The sequence below is a fragment of the Macrobrachium rosenbergii genome, chromosome 55 (assembly GCF_040412425.1).
Source record: "Macrobrachium rosenbergii isolate ZJJX-2024 chromosome 55, ASM4041242v1, whole genome shotgun sequence".
NCBI lineage: Eukaryota > Metazoa > Arthropoda > Malacostraca > Decapoda > Palaemonidae > Macrobrachium > Macrobrachium rosenbergii.
The window spans coordinates 38,807,499-38,826,219 of NC_089795.1; the positions used below are offsets into that span (position 1 = coordinate 38,807,499).

An 18,721-nucleotide genomic window follows, 5' to 3' on the forward strand; every position below is an offset into this window, starting at 1 on the left:
TCAAGTGACTAATTCCAAGTAACACATAATATAGCGAAAAGATAGGAATGATTAAAGGTCAAACTCATTAACAATTAAATCTAAAGCAGGGAATGAGAAACATGTCAAGAAAAAGAGAGTCTAAGGTACCTGTTTGCATAAACATGAGAATATAAGTGATTTTATAATAGTAAATAAAATATAATAGCAAATAAAATTTTCTAGCAAACATTTTTTTTATTTTGTTCTGAAAAATATTTTCATATTAAAATTACGTTTCATATATACTAACCAATAGTAATTACATAGTTATAGTTTCTACTTGTGCAGCAGCCTTTTTTTAAAAATTGCAGTAGTGCTTCACTGAACACTATAGGGGAACACTGGGAATGACTTAGCAGACAATTTCAATTTGTTTGTGCCCTTATGTTCAAGAGAGTTTCATATATACTGTACTCCGTGATATTTTATTATGAAAATATCACTTTCATATAAGTAACTTATACAAAGCAGAATCCCGCATTGAATGGGGGTGGGATACATGGACATATTCTACATATTGAGGTATGGTGATGAATTTGAAATAGAAATTTTGCCAGCATTGATACAATGCTTGTCGTTTCCTTACCAGGTAAGAGACCTACTGCCTCTGGTTGGTGCTCATCTTAACCTGCAGTGGTGTAGTGGTTGAGCCATGGGTCGCCCCTACTTAAGTGGGAGCCTTGCAGCACAGGATAGGCCTGATGGCTAGCAAAGCGTATACAAGTGTCCTTGCCCTGGGCACAGTACCGACATTAAAAACAACCAGACAACGCTGTCACCTACACTGAAAAAAATACAACCCATTCTGGTGGGTACTCCAGGTACACTGTACACCCAGGCTCCCCAAAACTCGAAACCCTACACCAAGGTGAAAAGATAATAGGAGAAAAAAGTGTTTCCTATGAATCATCCCCCAATATCATGCCAGCCACTGATAATGGCCCTAAGGTACTGCAATTTTCAAAAACTTTCAACTTCCTTCAAGTAGTGAAACGCTAAGATAGATTTGCACTTCCCGTAGGTCGACTGAAGAATGGGAGTGAGGGACATCTTATGCCTGAGAGCAAAAGAGGTAGAGACTGCTCAGACATCATGAGCTTTCACTTTGAAAGTAGGCAAAATGTCTTCCTGCCAAGAAAAATGGAAGTCCTAATTGAATCGCTTTCAGCTCTCTGACATTTACTTGAAGGCTCTGTTCTTCTGGGGAACACGTCCCGTGAACTTCCTGGTTTCCCAGGAGTGCTCCCCAACCTAGATCTGAGGCGTCTCAGTAGAAGTCTAAGTCGGGATTCAGAGGACGAAGGGACTTTCCCTCCCAAAGTCTTTCTTCAGACAGCTGCCAATGTAGGTAGGATTTGATCGCCTGAGTTATGGGAAACACTTAAGTGTTTGGCTGTGTTTTCCTGTCCCAGTTGGCCTTGAGGAAGAACTCTTATATGAAGTTTGCCCAGCTTTACAAACATCTTGATGGATTCCAGAGCCCCCAGCAGGTTCATGCATTGAAGAGCTGAGCAAGACGAGAGGGCTAGAAAATTGTGGACCGTCTGAAGGGAGCTGGAGATTCTCTTGGGAGACACAAAAGCCTGAAAAGTTTGAGAGTTGAGACTCATCTCTAAATAGAGGGTTTCTAGCGACGGGGTCAAAAAGTTTGACTGTGGCGCCGAAAGAGCCATGAGTGAGAAGTGGTCCGGAAATGCCACAAGAAAAAACTTCAGGAGGGCAACATATGCCGATGGAGAAGAATCTTGCACTTACTCCTCTTTTTCCAATGACAACTGCAAAGCCGAAGGGTCTGAGGGAGTCTTCGATGGAAATGGTTTCTTCAAAAGATCTAAAATACTATTCAGCTGGCACTCAATGATCTGCAACTAAAGAGACTTGATGAGAGAGAATTGGAGCCGAGCAGACAGGTGGAACTGGGCGGCCGGCCGATGGGCGCTACTGGGATAGCAAAAGTTCTGGAGCCAAACGATGGTCGGGTGCTACTGGGCACTTGGACGTCATTGGCAAGCTTTGACAACGATTAATGGCACCTGGGTGCCAGATACTGGCACTCAGGAGACAGTTGAGCTGAAGGTAGCTGCTCGGGGCTATCCCAGAAGCTGCAAGACACTTGGGGTCTCCAGGGAGGCTCTTTAGGCCTTTTGCAGGGGATGAGAGATTGTTCCAGAGCAGAAGAATGCCTCTTCAAGGGGCGAGACTTCTTTGAGAAATGCCACTGGTGCCTCGAATCTGGGCTGGGAGTTACTGGCCTGAGAAGAGATGGTGGACATCTGAGATGTCTCTCCAGCAGCCTTCTGTAGGAGCCTGGGATGCAACAGGCTCAACTGAGGGGTGACTACCCGTGTATAGCTCCCACCAACCTCCCTTGGGCCTCCAGTATACCTCCCAGGTTTAGTGGAGTCTGGCAGTGACCTTTGCCTAGGAGAGTCAGCAGTACGGGTAGCCACCTCCTCCACAATCACTTCACTGACACTTTTATCACTGAATTTATTCATCAAGAAACCCACTGATTCACCCAGCTGTGTCACTGTACATTACCATTGGACCAAACTTCTGGTCAAACTTGCTCTCAAGACTGGCGAAGCAATCCGGTTCGGAAGCACAGGAGTCAGGTGAGGGAGGAGCGGGAGGGCTTGGCGCAAAAGACACATTAGAAATAGGAGAGGTAACAATGGGTATACCCATACTCACTGGTTTGGAGTTGAGCTACTATCTAAACCTTTACTATCAGCTCTAACGGCCGCTTTCCTCTTTCTAGCTCAGAGAGATAAGCTGAGTTCTTCCTCGCCTTCTCATCCCAACCTACACACTCGTCACACGTTAGATTAATTGAACAGACCTGACCTCTGCAAGAAGAACAAATGGTATGAGCATCATATGAAGCTTTTGTTAACCTGGTACTGAAAACTGGATGAGCTAGAATCTGACATTATCAAAAACTAGACAAAAGTTACAAAGGTTAATACTCACTTTGAAAATATTCCTGGTGAACACTTAAGAAAAAATGGCCTAACAGTGATTCTCATAAGGAACTACCAAACTATTAAAACACTGATAGGCAAATACAGCTGAGAAAAACCCGGCCAACAAAAAAGTCACAAACAATAATCAAATTAAGACAGAAGAAGTCAAAATCAGTTAGAAAAAGTTAAAATCATTGTTAAACAACAAAAACTAGTGCCGAAGGCAAACAATTCAAAATACTTCACCAAAATGGGAAGCTAACAAGATGATTTCAAAAACCAAGTGGCAGTCCTACAACTGTGTAAGCTCTAGGACGGCAGCAAACAAATTGAACACTTTTCAAGGGTTGTTCCTCTCCTTCCCAGAAAGGGGGCGGGGCCTAGTCACCAACTCAGATGGAAGAAGTAGAATATTGGCGCAAATTTCGAAAATTCAAGCTGCCATCAAGTAGAAAACTACAGCGATGTAATTACTGGGTAAGTTACTTAAATAAAAAAGGCCAACGCATTCTTGGATAAAGGATGTGATGGGTTCTCAACCGAGCACCAGAGGTTATGGGAAGGACCTCTGATGCTTCTAGTCCTCTCCAGGTAATGCTTTAATGCTCTTACTGGACAAAGAGCTCTCTCTTGGTCTGTCAGTCCGAGAATGTCTGTCAAACTCTTGATCATGAATGAACAGGACCAGGGATTGGAAGGTGTTTCATTCTTAGCTAAGAAACCCAAAGTGAAGGAGCTGACCGCATCTCCTTGTGCAAAACCCACCTTCTTGCTCAAAGCCTGTAGTTTGCTAGTCCACTTAGCTGTAGCTAGGGCTACTAAGAAGAGTCTTCCTGGTAAGATCCCAAAGGGATAAGGATTGGCGAAGCTTAAATGGAGGGCCTGAAAGACGTTTTACGACTACAGCACTGTGCATCTTAAATTCCAAGACACCGAAGCTGTCTTGTCCTGTTTCAAAGTTTCTAAAGATCTGACCAGATTGCTGAAGTCTTTATCAGTAGACAAATCCAGGCTGCTATGCCTAAATGCGGAGTTAGGCATAGTTCTGTAGCCCTTGATCGCGGGTGTAGCTAACCCTTGGGAGGTCCTTAAGAAAAGCAAAAAGTCTGCTATTTGCGCTACAAGCAGAAAATCTGCTATTTGTGCTACAGAGGTAGAAAAAGATGAGACATCATGTCTTCTGCACCAGCTGCAGAAGACTGCACACTTGGTCTGGTAAACCCTAGAGGAAGACTGGTGTCTACACTTTGCAATCACTGGTTTCAAAAAACCCTTCGCTCTGACAGGCTTCCTGACAGTCTGAAGCCTGTCACAGCAAGAGCGGATAATCCTTGATGGAACCAGTGAAAATGTGGTTGCTTGAGTAGATTTTGTTTCTGTGGCAGAAGTATTGGGAAACCCACCAGAAGATCGAGTAGGTCCGGAAACCACTCCTTCTGGGGCCAAAAGGGGACCACCAGGGTCATCAACGTGTTGTCATGAGAGAGGTACTTGTTGATAACATCTCTCACCATACTGAACGGTGGGGAGTGTATACATTGAGGTTCAATCTGTCCTGGGGCATTGTATCTGTTGTCCACGCGAGAGGGTCTGGGGCTGGTGAACAATACAAGGGAAGACGATGGTTCCTCGATGCTGCAAACAAGTCTACCGATGGCTTCCCCCACCGTTTCCACCTGTGGATTCAGTGTCCATTCCGTAGGTAGGACCTGTTTGCAACGACTTAATTTGTCCACTAGGACATTTAATTTGCCCTGTATAAAATGTCCGACAACCTGAGTGTGATTGTCCTGTGCCCATAGGAGAAGCCCCTTGGCCGCTTGGTAAAGAGACGTCCGACAATCTGAGTGTGATTGTCCTGTGCCCACAGAAGCCCCTTGGCCGCTTGGTAGAGAGAGAGGGCGAGAGTCCCTCTGATTCTTTATATACGCTAGGGTGGTCGTATTGTCTGAATGTACTATGACTGTGCTGTTGAAAGTCACTGTTGCAAAGTGCTGATGAGTGAAGTGAATTGCTTTAAGCTCCTTCACGTTGATATGAAGTCTTCTTTTGGGTTGCAATCACTTCCCTGATACTTCCATGTCTTCTAGGAGAGCCCCCCAACCCACATCTGAAGCATCTGAGTATAAGGTGAGGTTGGGGATCAGAGGGCGTAGAGACTTCCCTCCTGAGAATCTTCCTTCTACAAACCACCACCGAAGGTCCTCCTGATCTCAAGAGTGATTGGAAATACAAATGAGTCCAGAAGGTTTTTCCTTTGCCAACTGGCCTTGAAGAAGAACTGTAACACTCTCGTGTGGAGTCTTCCTAAAGGCACGAACTTCTCTATGGATGAGAGTGTGCCTAGCAAACTCCTCCACTCATTGGCTGAGTATGACAGAAGAGAAAGGAAGTTCCAAATCGTCCGGAGGCAGGATTGGACTCTCTTGTTGGACGGAAAAGCATGAAAAGCTAGAGGGTTGATCTTCACTCCCAAATAGAGAATCGACTGAGTAGGGACTAATTAGGACTTGCTCAAGTTTATTAACAGGCCCAACTTTTGAGCTAGAGAGAGTATCTTCTGAGGGTCCTCCGTGCATCTTGATTCCGAGGGGGAGTGAAGGACCCAGTCATCTAGATACAGACAAATGTTGATCCCCATAAGATGGAGCCACTTCGCTAGACGGGCAAGAACCTGGGTAAAAACTCTAGGGACTGTGGAAAGGCCGAAGCACAGAGCCCGAAATTGGAGGACTCTGCCCTGGAACACAAACTGTAGATACTGTACTTCCTGGAATCCGGGTGTACTGGAACCACGAAGTATGCGTCCTGCATATCTATGGTCGCCATCCAATCGCCCTGATGGATGGAAGACAGGACTGACTGATTGGTTTCCATCTTGAATTTCGTGGTTTGAACAAAGAAATTCAGGGCGCTGACATCCAGGACAGGCCTCCAACTTCCCAATGACCTTGGGACGACGAACAGATGGTTGTAAAACCCTGGCTTGCTTACGTCCTCGACCACCTCCACAGCTCTCTTTCCGAGCAGAGACGAGCCTTCCTGTGACAGGGCTGAAAACTTCTACGAGCCTATGGAGTAGGCTGCCAAGTTGATGGGAGATGATACTAAGGGTGGTTTCTCCCTGAAAGGAATGGCATATCCCTCTCTAATGACTTTCAATACCCAAGGTTCAGCATTTGACTTTCCACTTGCACCAAAAATGTACGGGTCTTGCTCCCACCGGGACAATAAGGGCAGGATCCTCACTTGTGAGAGGAGGGCTTGACTGAAGTTTTCTTGACTTGTCGAACTGACCAAAGATTTGTTCGTGGAAGGGGCTGGAACTTAGCTCTACTGCCTCGAAAGGGCTGTTGCTGTAGTGGTGAGATTGTCCTCGAAGCAAAAGAAGCCGAAGGAACATGTCCTGACTCCCTAGGACGTTAAGTGGACTGCGCCAGCAGATCTAGTGTAGACTGCTTATGCAACTCTGCTGCTACATGCTCTACTGTGGCACGGGGAAAGAGACTACAGTGGTCCAAAGGAGCAAAAAGGAGTGCGGACCTCTGGGATGAAGTACTGAAACTCCTTTTGTGGTGAATGAACATGACTGTTCTCTCTTCTTGAGGACTCTCACCACAAACAATACTGCCAACCCCTGGGATCCATCCCTAATTGCCTTATCTGCACAAGAGAGCATTCCTAGTCAGTCTGCAGAAAAACTGTCTTGGAGGGTGGTGTGATCTTTAGTCTTCTTTGACAATGCACCCTTAGTCCAATCCAAGAAGCTGAAGATTTTGTACACCTTAAAGATGTCCCGCGTCAAGTGATCTAGCTCGAATGGCGTAAACAAAATCTTCAGAGAGGAGAAAGCTGATCTTTGTGCCGAATCAATCAAACTGGAGACGTTCCCTTGTGAGGAGCAAGAAACTCCCATAGAAGGAGCCTCCCCAGTGGCATAAGACAGTTGCTGTCTCTTCAACAAACGAGGAGGGGTGTAAAACACGGCCTTGCCCGGATCCTTCTCTGTCAGCCAACTCTCAATGCCAGACAGGGCTTTCTTCATTGAAGAAGACAGCACATCTTAGACAGCCCAGAGGATTCCGTAGGCTGTCTCATCATGAATGCTGAACTCGGGGAAGACGGGGTTGCAGGGGAAAAGATCATCAGAAAGCAGAATAGGAAATACTTTAAAAGAGACACATATGCTGAAGAGGGCTGTTCCTGGTCATAGCCCTCTTCTTCAGACATAATAGGAGACGTAGCCAAATCCACAGATTCATGAGGCACTGTTGGCTTTTGCAGAAGGTCTAGAATACTATCTAGACAACGCTGGACTGGTTCCAGTGAAGGTTCCTGAACCAATAGGTAACTGGAGTGTGGCACCGGAAGTCTGGATGCAGTTGGCGCCTGCTTGGAAGGCAAGTGGGTAAACACTGGAGGTTGCACGTGCACAGGTGGCTGCTCAAACACTGCATGTTTCTTGGACCCTGCTGGATGCTCGGATCCCACAGATCCCTGTGTATGCTTGGATCCCTTTGGACACTTGGATCCCTCGGATCCCACTAGATGTTTGGATCTCTCGGATCCCACTGGAAGCTTGGATCCCTTGGATCCCACTGGGCACTTGGATCCATCAGATCCCACTAACTGCCTGGATCCCTTAGGATACTCGGAATGCACTGCGAACTCTGATCCCACTGGACACTGAACGTTTCTTGGAAGCCTGTTTGGGCATCAAATGCAGGCGCTCTGAAACTGACACTGTAGTCGACACATGACTGGGATCGTCCCAAAAGCTACAAGACGGTTTGGAACTCTGCTCCCAATCTCTGGACCACTTACACGGAATAAGGGAATCATTCTCAGCCACAGAAACGGGCCTTTTCAATGACCTGGATGCACTCTTGAAGCGCCATTTACTCACACTGCACTTGGATCCATCGGATCCCAAATCCGAATCACAAGAGGAAGGGTCATGTACACCAAGCTGGACGCCTTTCCAGCGGCTGTCCACCGAGTCCTGGGATCCTCGTACAACAGGCTCAGCTGAGGGGGCAACTACCCATGGACAAACCACACCGACCTCCCTTGGAATTACTGTTTGCCTCCTCCCAGTTTTAGTGGAGTTTGACAGGGACCTTCGTCTAGGAGAGGAGTGTCGGTGGGACGAGTAGTCACCTTCTCCACTGACACTGCACTTGCACCGTGATCACTGACAATCTTATCCATAAGACCTCATACTGAAACCCCTATTTAAGCTACAGTATTAACTAAGAGACCAAACTTATGGTCTATCCTGGCTTCCAGGTTCCGAAGGTTGGGAGATGGGTAACGGAGTTGCAGGAAAGTCGGAGGACTGGTGATGGGGGAAAAGGCAGTCACAGTTGTAGAAAGCGCAGGTACAGCGGGTGAACCTTGGCTAACAGAACCCTTAGCTTCAGCTCTAGCAGCTGCCTTTCTCTGTCTGTTTTTCTTAAGTTTGTCTAAATGATTAGTGAAAGTCTTCCACTTCCCCTGATCCCACTCTCTGTATCTGTTAAGTTAGAAGAGCCAATTTGTCCCCCTACACTGACAACAAATGGTATGGGAGTCATATTTGACTGACATGAACCAGGTATTGCAGCTAAATATTGCTGCAAAACCAGACGCTAGAAGAACTAGAGTCTGACATATTAAGTCACAATCAGGAAAAGTCCACACTAAATAAGCTAATCTAATTAGCGTAAATGCTACCAAAGCAAGAAATACTTCACCAAATACGATGAGAGTCAAAGCCATCCAGTGACAGAGCATCAAAAAATCAAACCAAAGCTGCTTCGACAACCCCATGATCAGTTGTTGACCGGCAGAAACGAATTGAGCTCTTCAGCTGTGTTGTACCTATCCTTCCCTGAAAGTGGGTGGGGGCGAGCTACTGACACCAAAACAATAGAATGCTACTGGGAATTTCAAATTTTTAAACTGCCATGGGTAAGTGAAACCAATAACTATGTAGTTACTTGTTAAGTTACTTATACTACTTAACTAACAAGGAACTATTACTATTAATATTATTATTCAGAAGATGAAACCTATTCGTATAGAACATGCGTAGAGGGGCCACTGACTTGACAATCAAGCTTCCAAAGAATATGGTGTTCATTATGAAGAAGTAAGAGACAGTAAAGGGAAATATATAAACCATATTTAACTTTGTGCAGCATTTACTAGAACTTTTATTAGAAGTTTCTCAAAAGTTAGATGCGAGTTAAAGCTTCAGACTCATTCAGCAAAGTTTCATTCACCGGAAGGGGAGGATGGGGTGGGAAATCTGTATGAGACCTGCTAATCAATAATGCTTTTGTTTTATTGGAGTTCAGCCTCATACCCCACCGACTACACCATTCCCTGATCTAGTCCATGTCCAAATTGAGGGTGAGGGGAGGTTCATTTCTCAAAAGTGGAGACTTTATTACACCCACAAGCGTTGCATCATCAGCATACTGAACAATCTTGTTTTTCAGAACAATAACCATATCACTTGCATACAATAAAAATAACTGAACCAAGAACACTACCCTCTGGAACTCCAAACAAAATAGGTCTGGGTTCACAAAAGATCCCGTTCACAGCAATTCACTGCTGCCTACCTGTAAGGAAATCTTGAAGTAATCCTAAAACCCACTCCAAGATTCTGAAGCTTATAAATAAGTGCCTCGTGATTTACTAAATCAAAAGCAGTACTAAAATCTATTTGAATTACTCTGCATTCAAAACCCTTATCAAGATTCCCTTGCAAATGACAAGTCTAAAAGAGCATTGCAGGTACCTAACTGCTTCCAATATGCATATTGACTATCAGCTAACAATCCTCTAGATTCCACATACTTATATAGTGGCTTAAAAATGATATTTTAATGATAAAATAAGGTTTGTTCATACTTACCTGGCAGATATATATATAGCTGTATTCTCCGAAGTCCGACAGAATTCACAAAACTTACGACACACGCAGTGGGGAGTCCAGGTGGTTAGTACCCATTCCCGCCGCTGGGAGGTTGGATATCAGAACCATTCCCATTTTCTATTCAGATTTTCATAGTGCCGTTGTCTCCTGAGGGGAGGAGGGTGGGCACTACGAATATATATCTGCCAGGTAAGTATGAACAAACCCTATTTTATCATTAAAATGACATTTTTATAATAAAATAAGATTTTATATCATACTTACCTGTTGTTTACATATAGCTGTAATTCTCGATCTCGACAGAAAATTCAAAACTGGCGGTCCCGCTAATATATGGTCAGGTGATACGACTACCCGCCCTCTACCGGGTACCTGGATCCATTTCCATCAACAACTAATCATATTTTCTATGTCCCCTTGTCCTTTGCGGGAGGTGGGAGGGAATGTTTTATATGTAAACAACAGGTAAGTATGATATAAAATCTTATTTTATTATAAAAATGTCATTTTTATACATGAACTTACCTGTTGTTTACATATAGCTGATTGCCACATTGAGGCGGTGGGCATGGACAGCTGTAAGTGTTAAATGGAAAAAACCTGAGATCATCAGGCTAAGAAAAACGTCTTAACTTTGGATCCTTACCTGCTAAGGAAGCTGTTTTCTCGGTTACTGCCTCTGTAACCTGCTATCCTTAGTGCAACTGCTAAAGGGCCTAGTAGCTCAGACGCAGGTTGCTATATGGAGAAAGGTCTGTTGGCCCAGCCGTCTTCGACACAATCAACCAAAGCATATAATGCCCTGCTCAGGCGCAGTACTCAAAGCATCCACCATCATATCACCCAACCATAAAAACTCACACCAACCTATGAAAATTAGACCTACTAGGCCATCTAACCTCTTAGGCTCTAGTAGTCGACCAAAAAAAAACTTCTGCACCCAAGGAAACTAAGGAGAGGATCTAGAGCCTCTGGTTTCCTTGCCCATCACCGTGTCAGGCGCAATAAAGGGGCCCAACGTACTGCAGTCTTCATATGTGGTTTGGATCTGTCTCCAGATAATGCGAGGCAAAAACAGACGAACATCTCCAATAAGTTGAACTTAGAATGTCCTTTAAAGCCATGTTCTTCTTGAAGGCTAAAGAAGTTGCAATAGCCCTAATTTCATGAGGCCTCACTTTAACTAACTGGGAAATCCACATCCCTTAATTCCTTGTGTGCCTCCTGAATCAGTTCTTTCAAAGGAAAGCAATCCCATTTTAGATAGAGGGTTCTTGGGGTTCTTAGTTGAGCACCATAAAAATCATGAGTTCCTCTTACACTTCTGGTCCTGTCCAGATAGAATTTCAATGCTCTGACCGGACAGAGAAGTCTCTCTGTTTCTCTTCCACTCAAGGAGGATAGGCTAGGAATGGGAAATTCCCTTGGCCATGGATTACTAGGGTTTTCGTTCTTAGCTAGGAAACCCAAGGTGAAGGGAAACTACAGCCTTATCCGCACAAAAACCAACTCTTTTGTCCAGAGCATGAATCTCACTTACTCTCTTTGCCGAGGCCAGTGCCAAGAGAAAGAGAGTTTTCTTAGTTAGATTCCTAACGGACAGGAACTCAAAGGCTCAAAAGATTTGGAGGTAAGCCACTTTAGCACCACATCCAAATTCCAATGCGGTACATTTAAGAGATTTGCCTTTAGTGGTGGTAGCAAAGGATTTAAGGAGTTCTGCAATATCTTTGTCTGAGGAAAGATCTATACCTCTATTCCTGAAAATTGCCGCCAGCATACTCCTATACCCCTTAATCGTGCTGACAGCCAATTTCTTCTCCTTGTGCAGAAACAAAAGAAAATCCATAACCTGGCTTAGAGTCGTAGAAGTGGAAGACACTCCAGACTCGGAGCACCACTCCCTGAAGCGCTTCCACTTCGCTTGATAGACCTTTGTAGACGAGGGCCTGGTTGATCTAGCCATTGCCTGCGCCACTCTTCTAGAGAAGCCTCTCCTCCTGTAGAGTCGCTCGAGAGTCTGAACCCTGTCAGATTTAGATCTGACGGGTTCCTGTGGAACTTTCTGCTGTGCAACTGGCACAGAAGGTCTGGTCTGAATGGCAACCTCCTTGGCCAATCCACTACTTTCTCCAGTAGCTCTGGAAACCATGATCTTCCTGGCCACCATGGAGCTATAAGGATCATTGACACACCTTTGTGTGCTCGAAACTTTCAGGACTTCTCCCAGCATCCTGAAGGGAGGGAATGCATAAAGGAAGAGACCCGACCAGTCCAGGAGCATGGCATCCACCGCTAATGCTTCTGGGTCTGGAACAGGAGAGCAAAAGAGAGGTAGTCTGCGGTTTTCCTCGTTGCGAACAGGTCTAACATGGGAGTTCCCCAAACCTTCCACAGGCCTTGGCAGACTTTCTGGTGGAGGGTCCATTCCGTCGGAATGACCTGGAGTGACCTGCTGAGGATATCCGCTCTTCGTTGAGAGCTCCCGGGATGAAGCGAGTTACTAGCTCTATGTTCTTGGTTGCCGCCCACAAAAGCAGGTCTTTGCGATCTCGAACAGAGAGAAGGAGTGAGTGCCTCCTTGTTTCTTCACGCACGCCAGAGCTGTGGAGTTGTCCGAGTGCACTACTATCTTTTTTTGTTTTCCACCAGAAGCACGAAATGTTCCAAGGCTAGATGTATTGCCTTCAACTCTTTCGCATTTATGTGCCAATCCCGTTGGGATGAAGACCAATTGCCTGACACTTGAAGATCCCCAATGTTGCTCCCCAACCCTCGTCTGAAGCGCCGGAGAACAACATCAGGTCTGGGTTCCTCTGTCTCAGTGACAAACCTCGATCTAGTTTGCTCCTGTCGTTCCACCATGACAGGTCTTGCTTTACTTGAGTGGATAGAGGAAAAACAAACGAATCCGTGTCTTTCTTCCTGTTCCAGATCTGCTGTAGGAAGAACTGAAGAGGTCTCATGTGTAGCCTCCCCAGACTGACGAACATCTCTAGCGATGAGAGGGTGCCTAAAAGGCTCATCCATTCCTTGGCAGAACAAGTCTTGGCTGCCATCAGGTATCTCACTTTCAGCAGGCATTTCTCGATCCTTTGAGACGTCGGAAAAACCTGAAAAAGAACTGAGTTCATCCGAACTCCCAAATAAGTCAAGTCTTGAGATGGAGAGAGTTGTGACTTTGGAAGATTTACTATGAGTCCCAATTCGTCCGGTAAGAGAAAGGGTCCTTTGTAGGTCCTTCATGCATTGGCCTTTTGACGGAGACCGGATCAGCCAGTCGTCGAGGTAAAGGGAAATGTGAATTCCCTCTAAGTGAAGCCATTTCGCAATTGGAGCCATCGTCCTTGTGAAAACTTGTGGGGCTGTTGATAGGCCGAAGCAAAGAGCCCTGAATTGAAAAGCCCTGCCTCTGAACACAAACCGTAGGGAATTTCCTTGATCTCGGATGGATAGGTACATGAAAGTATGCGTCCTGAGATCGAGGGACACCATCCAGTCTCCTTCCTTCAGGGAATTGATAACCGACTGTGTGGTTTCCATCTTGAATGGTGTTTGAAGCACAAATTTGTTCAGGGCGCTTACGTCGAGGACTGGTCTCCATCCTCCTGACGATTTTGGAACCAGAAACAGACGGTTGTAGAACCCCGGAGATGAAGGTTCGAGGACTGCTTCTATGGCTCCCTTTTGAAGGAGGGAAGTAACTTCCTCCTCCAACACCACAAGTTTCTCTGAGTCCCTGGATGATACGTTGAAGTCTACTGGCGAAGACTTTAAAGGAGGACTCTCTGAGAAGGGAATGGTGTAGCCTTCTCTCAGAACGTTGATCACCCAGGGTTCTGCTCCTTGGCCTCCCAAACTTGCCAGAACGACTGTAGTCTGGCTCCGACCGTTGCATGAAGGACCTTGAACTCATCGGTTGGTACCCTAGCTTTCTGGGGATGAGAAGAGAATTTTCCTCTTCCCCTAGCACGGGAAAAGGGCCGAGAAGGAGTACCCGAGAAGGCCTAGAGGATACAGGGAAAGAAGGCTTGGGTACTACTGGAGTAGTCGAAAACCTGGGTCTTTTCAAGAATGAGCCAGTAGGTCTTGAGTAGACTTCCGTGAGAGAGTTTCCGAAATTTCCCTAACTAACGTGGCGGGAAAAAGGGATTCCTTAAGCAAAGGAGCAAAAAGAAGAGCAGATTTCTGGTTCCTGGAGACTCCTCGCGACAAACGAAATCCAATGTGCTCTCTTCTTCAAAATGCCGGTAGCAGTCACTGAGGCAATTTCTGACGTTCCGTCCGTGATGGCCTTGTCCAGGCAGGCCAAAATAGCATCAAGATCTGTAGCAGTCTTGGGGGAAGATCACAGACTTTCACTATCCTGCTCAAGGCTCCTATAGACCAGTCAATAAAAGAAAAGATCTCCAAGATCCTAGGAACTCTTCACCAGATGGTCAATTTCCGAAGACGAGAAGCCGACTTTGGATGAAGAAAAGCTGAGCGACGGGCAGAATCCACAAGGCTGGAGAAATCCCCTTGAGAGGAGGCAGAGTCTCCCAAGGAAAGACTTCCCAGTCTCATACCACGAACGAGACTTAAAAGACAGTTGAGAGGGGGAAAACAGAAAGATGTTTTACCCTGAGATCTTTTCTTGCTCAACCATCCTTCTTGCCTTCGGAGGGCTCTTTTCGCGAAACAGACAGGACCAGCTTCAGAAATCTAGAGGAAGGAGGTTTAAAATCCTTGGCAAACTGCGTGAGTCGGAGACGAAGGGGAAGCTTGAGCAAAGTCTTCTTGAAAAAGTTCTTCAAAAAGTTGTAAGAGATGCTTAAAGTTGGACGTAGGGGAGCAGACGGAACATCATCTACTTCGAAACATCGGAAACTGGGGAGAGAATCTCTGAAGCAGTTGGAGCACCGCGGATAGAAACGTCTCCGGGAGCCAAACTTGCGTTATCCTCTTGATTATCGCGAACGTCACCGAGGCGCCAAGAGCCCGACCCGCGTCAAGCGTATCCAAACATGAGCTTGAGAGGAGTCAGGAGCCTTAGAAGATCCGAGAGCCAAAGAGGCGCCAAAAACCATGGTAGCGCTAGAAGCGCAAAACATTGTGCGCCTTAGGAAACGTGTTTTGAGGCGCCAAGCGCCAAAGTAGCGTCGTGAGTGCGGCGGTGCGGCGGAAGTGGCGCCAGGAGCGCGATCGAGCGGAGCCAGGCGCAATGAAGGAAGCGAGCCAGGCGTGCGGCTTGAAGCGGCGCCAGGTCGCGTGAGCGGGAGCAGAGACCGAGCCTCAGTTGCAGAAGGAACCTGAAGTGCTGGAGCTTTAAAACCTTCGAAAAGTCTCAAAATCTTGTCCAATTTGTCCTCTTGCGAAAGGGGGCCAGGAACCGAGGCATAAAAGCCGACTTGGGATCCAACGGGAAGGAAGCCGCTACTTGCATGCTAACAGGAGGATCCGCGCCGACGATCCGAGACGTACATCCGGACTGCCTGAAGAAGAAGAGATCTCTGGGCTATCCCAAAAGCTACAAGACGGAAGAGGAGAACGTGCCAAAAGTTTCTTGATAGGAACTTGACTTGGAGAGGAAGCTCTGCGTCTCTTCAGCGCCTACTAGACTCTGACTGCTTCCAACTCCTTGAGACGAAACAGAAGCACAAGAAGACACTTCAGCATCGCTTTTACTATATGAGCTGCAACAGCCTGGGACGCAACAGGACTGTTAGAGGGAGCAACTGCTCAGGAGCAGACCCCACTCGCCTCCCTTCGGCTTTCGGCATGTCTTCTCCCTGAGCCCTGGGAGCCGGACAGAGGCCTCGACCTAGGAGAACGAGGGGGACGAACAGTCACCTCCTCCACAACACTATCACTCGCAACACTTCGATGTCTAGACATCGCACTCACATCCTGGCCAATCTTTCTATCGCAGAGAAAAGAGCCGAAATCTTACCATCAAATTCTGCCCGAAGGTCTGACACGGTAGTGGGTTCGGAAACAACAGGTTCGGGGCAGGAATAGGAACAGGAGGGTAACAGGAACAGAACAAGAGGCAATACTACTCCTACTCTGGGAGGAACTTCTGGCCGAAGCCTTACGTGCCCTATCTTTACTTAATTTTGCCTGATACTTAGCCAACTTTTGCCAATCAAGCACAGACAAAGACGAACATTCATCACATCTATCCAGATTCGTGCACAATTTCCCTCTACAGTTAGAGCAAGAAGAGTGAGGGTCTATGTTAGACCGAGACATTCGAGTTTTACAACCCCCACAATATCTAATTTGAGATCCTGAATCAGACATAACTAGAAAAAATCTCAACCAAAGCCAAAAACAAGCCAGAACCATCAACAAAGTGGGTACTTCACCAAAGAAGAACATTTTATAAAAAGCACCGATGAATTTCTGAAGAGGAGCAGACGACTAGTCGCCGGCCCGACAGAGAAAATATGATTAGTTGTTGATGGAAATGGATCCAGGTACCCCGGTAGAGGGCGGGTAGTCGTATCACCTGACCATATATTAGCGGGACCGCCAGTTTTGAATTTTCTGTCGAGATCGAGAATTACAGCTATATGTAAACAACAGGTAAGTTCATGTATAAAAATATCATTTTGTTCATGAAACTTACCTGTCAGATATATATATAGCTGAATCGCACCATTGGAGGTGGGCAGAGACAGCATAGGATTGAGAAACAAAACAATGTAGATGATTACACATCTTGGTTCCTTACCTTTTAGCATAGCTGACTTCGTGATTACTGTCACCCAAGTCTGCGTCTGCTTTACTGGAGTTTCCAACGAGGTAGAGACCTATATGGTTGGAGAGTTCCAGATGATCTGCCAACGGGATGTGACCACTATGTGACCAGATCATAGCCCTCAAGAAGGAAGCAAAGAGACAAAAATAACCACCTGGCCTACCAAACATCGTGACTAGTTAAAAACTAAGGAAAGGGAAGACTGCCCCCACAGTCTACCCCACAACCATAAAAACACAACCAAAAAATTTTTTAAAAACTATTCCTAACCATACATTACAGGATAGGATGGGTACTGCCTCCTTCCCCCAAGATCGTACCAGCCGAAACGTAAGGTCCCAATGAACAGCAAGACTCATACACTGTTCTTACGTCCTTTAGGTAATGAGAGGCGAACACAGAATGACTTCTCCAATAGGTGGCATTCATAATATCGTTCAGAGCCATGTTCTTTTGAAAGGCTACTGACGTTGCAACAGCCCGAACCTCATGCGCCTTAACTTTCAAAAAGTTCAAGTCACTCTCCTGACAACTTTTATGCGCTTCTTGAATGGTGGACCTCAAGAAGAAAGCCAGCGCATTCTTTGACATGGGGACGTCAGGTCTTCTCACCGAGCACCATAACCTATCCTTAAGACCTCTTGACTCTTTCGCCTTGTCCAAGTAGAACTTTAGAGCCCGAACAGGGCATAGCAATCTTTCTGGTTCCTGACCCAGAATACCCGCCAAACCTTTCATTTCAAAGGACTTGGGCCAGGGGTGAGACGGGTTCTCATTCTTGGCAAGAGCGGTTGAAGAGAGCACACCGCATCGTATCCTTTAAAACCAATTAACTTGGATATTGCATGAATCTCACTGATTCTCTTTTGCAGTAGCGAGAGCAACTAAAAATAACGTCTTCTTTGTTACGTCCCTCAAAGAAGCAGCATGAAGGGGTTCAAAGGGGCTTTGCATCAGGAACTTAAGAACTACGTCCAAATTCCAAGACGGAACCAAATACTGATGCACCTTAGTCGTCTCGAACGACCTAATGAGGTCATGCAGGTCCGTATTGTTGGCGATATCTATTCCTCTGTGCCGAAAGACCGCTGACAACATACTCTTATATCCCTTAATAGTGGAGACTGCCAGCCGGAACTTCCTAAGAAAAAGAAGGAAGTCTGCAATCTGGCTCACAGTGGTCGAGGAAGAGGAAATCCCTCTGCGTTTACACCACTGTCGAAATACGCCCACCGACTGGTAAACCGCGATCGAAGATGTTCTCTGGCTCGCGATCGCTCTTGCCACCTGCTTGAAAAACCTCTCGCTCGCCAGCATTTCGATAGTCTGAACGCAGTCAGACCGAGAGCGGAGAGGTTTTGATGGTATCGTTCGAAGTGGGGCTGTCTGAGTAGATCTGGACGAAGAGGCAACACCCTCGGAAAGTCTACCAGTAGCGACATTACCTCCGGGAACCACTCCTTGTAAGGCCAATACGGAGCGATCAGAGTCATCCTTGTGTCTTGCGACGACGCTAACTTCCTGACCACTTCTCCCAGGATCTTGAAGGGAGGAAAGCGTATAGGTCCAGACGAGACCAGTCCCAACGAAGGGCGTCTATTGATACTGCTCCTGGATCCAGGACAGGAGAGCAGTAGAGCGGAAGCCTGTTGTTCTTCGATGTTGCAAACAGGTCTACTAAGGGTCGACCCCATAAACCCCACAGTTTTTGACACACCTCCTGGTTCAGAGTCCACTCTGTCGGGAGCAGTTGATGACGACGACTTAGCAGGTCCGCTCTCACGTTCTGAACGCCTGCTACAAACCTCGTCAGGATCGTAACGTTCCTGGAACTCGCCCACAACAGGATCTCTTTCAAGGACGAACAGGGAACGAGAATGAGTGCCTCCTGCTTTTTCAGGTAAGCTAGAGCTGTGGTATTGTCCGCGTTTACCTGGACTGTGTGACCGGACACTTGATCTTCGAAGAATCGAAGGGCTAGAAGAATCGCCCTAATTCTTTCATATTGATATGCCAGGTCACCTGTTCCCCTCTCCAGGTGCCTGACACTTCTCTCTTCCC

The 18,721-nt window shown here is 46.3% G+C and overlaps 1 protein-coding gene across 9 annotated transcripts in view; it reads right to left on the bottom strand.

Moving 5' to 3' along the window:
- Positions 1–18,721, bottom strand: part of LOC136835142 (golgin subfamily A member 5-like) — a 346,357-nt gene that overhangs the window by 34,537 nt on the left and 293,099 nt on the right. The window lies entirely within an intron of this gene.